The following is a 1,824-nucleotide window of genomic DNA, read 5'->3' as shown; positions in this document are numbered from 1 at the left end:
CATGCGCCCCGACCTGGATCCAGCGGGCAAGCCCTGCACCAGTGCGATTATCTGCCCATCTGGGGCTGCTGCTCCATTGCTCAGCAACCAAGCTATCTTAGCGCTTGAGGCAAGGCCATAGAGCCATCTTAGTGCCAAGGGCTAACTTTGCTTGAACCATTTGAGCCATGGCTGTAGAAGGGGGGAGAAAGAGAAAAAGAAAGAGAGAAGAGAGAGGAGTGGAGAAACAGATGGGTGCTTCTCCTGTGTGCCCTGATTGGGAATCAAACCTGGGACTTCCACACATCAGCCAATGCTCTACTGCTGAGCAAACCAGCCAGCACAAGAATTGTTTTTATGTCATTGAAAAATCTTGTTCTCTTTTTATAATTTATGCTATTGATGTGTGTAGGGACAGTGGCTGCCACCATCATGGACATGCAGGTTCTCATTAGATTTGGACAGAAGGTAAAGAAACAGTGGAGCCAAAAAATAGTGGGCCACTCTTTTATTAAAGTCTCGCACCGGCTGACGAGAAAACACACAGGGGAAGCACTTCCCTTTCATTCAGGGCTCCCAAAGCCCTGACACATTATCCGGTTCCAAAACGAGGAGAATCTTCTCTAGTTCCTTCTAGAATCAAAGGCCCCACCAGTCTCAGTGGAGCTCACGAAGCTCCTCAGCTCTGGTTCCCCAACTGTATCCTTCTTCTCTCTGCAAAAAAAGCTGGCTTCTTCTTCAGCACTCTGCATTCTCTCTGCTCTCCCTGCAAAACTGGCGGGGCCCACAGAGACCTCTCCTCCAGCAAACATGAGCAAAATAGCCCTTCCCAAGCAGGAATGCAATCACAATTTGCCCTGCCCGGAGGGCAAGCACACCCTGGCTGCCCAGCGCCATTTTGTAACAATAAAAGTGAGCAAACTCAAAAAAATATAAATTTTACAAATTCATTTGTCCAACAATGTGGCACTTAGAAAATGCTCGATTTTGACTTTTCCTTCTGCTTTTAGGAGGTTTTGTGTTTTACTTCTATGCTAATCCATCTGTAATATGTTTAATATATCAGGTGAGGTCGTAGTTTCAGTCTTTTACAACTGACCAATATTCCGCCACGTTTTGAATTATCCGGATCTTTCCTCACTGGTTCCTTTATGATCTATTAAGTACTTAAATGTGTTGTGGCTTCTTTTAGTTTAACTATTTGGTTCCGTCTATCCACGTCACAATTCTTATGCCCAAAGCATCATGTTTTAAACTGGTAAGAACAGATACTACACTTGATCCTAGCCAAAAGGTCAAGAAGTGACCAGAATGTCATGTTTTAAAGTAGCTTTCTCAGCCCTGGCCGGTTGGCTCAGCGGTAGAGCGTCCGCCTGGCGTGCGGGGGACCTGGGTTCGATTCCCGGCCAGGGCACACAGGAGAAGCACCCATCTGCTTCTCCACCCCTCCCCCTCTCCTTCCTCTCTGTCTCTCTCTTCCCCTCCCGCAGCCAAGGCTTCATTGGCGCAAAGATGGCCCGGGCGCTGGGGATGGCTCCTTGGCCTCTGCCCCAGGCGCTAGAGTGGCTCTGGTCGCGGCAGAGCCACGCCCCGGAAGGGCAGAGCATCGCCCCCTGGTGGGCAGAGCTTCGCCCCTGGTGGGCGTGCCGGGTGGATCCCGGTCGGGCGCATGCGGGAGTCTGCCTGACTGTCTCTCCCCGTTTCCAGCTTCAGAAAAATACAAAAAAATAAAAATAAAAATAAAAAAAATGAAAGTAGCTTTCTGATCTTTTAAAAAATATTTAAGGTTCTTTCTTCTCCCTATCATCCTTTTCCAAAACTTCCGTAGCTCTATTACATGTTTAT

General features: G+C 48.1%; 1 pseudogene; it reads right to left on the bottom strand.

Moving 5' to 3' along the window:
• Positions 1–1,149: 1,149 nt before the first annotated feature.
• Positions 1,150–1,286, bottom strand: LOC136385206 (U2 spliceosomal RNA; annotated as a pseudogene).
• Positions 1,287–1,824: the final 538 nt, after the last annotated feature.

This window comes from Saccopteryx leptura, chromosome 13, assembly GCF_036850995.1.
Source record: "Saccopteryx leptura isolate mSacLep1 chromosome 13, mSacLep1_pri_phased_curated, whole genome shotgun sequence".
Lineage (NCBI taxonomy): Eukaryota > Metazoa > Chordata > Mammalia > Chiroptera > Emballonuridae > Saccopteryx > Saccopteryx leptura.
This window is presented reverse-complemented; position numbering and strand designations above follow the sequence as displayed.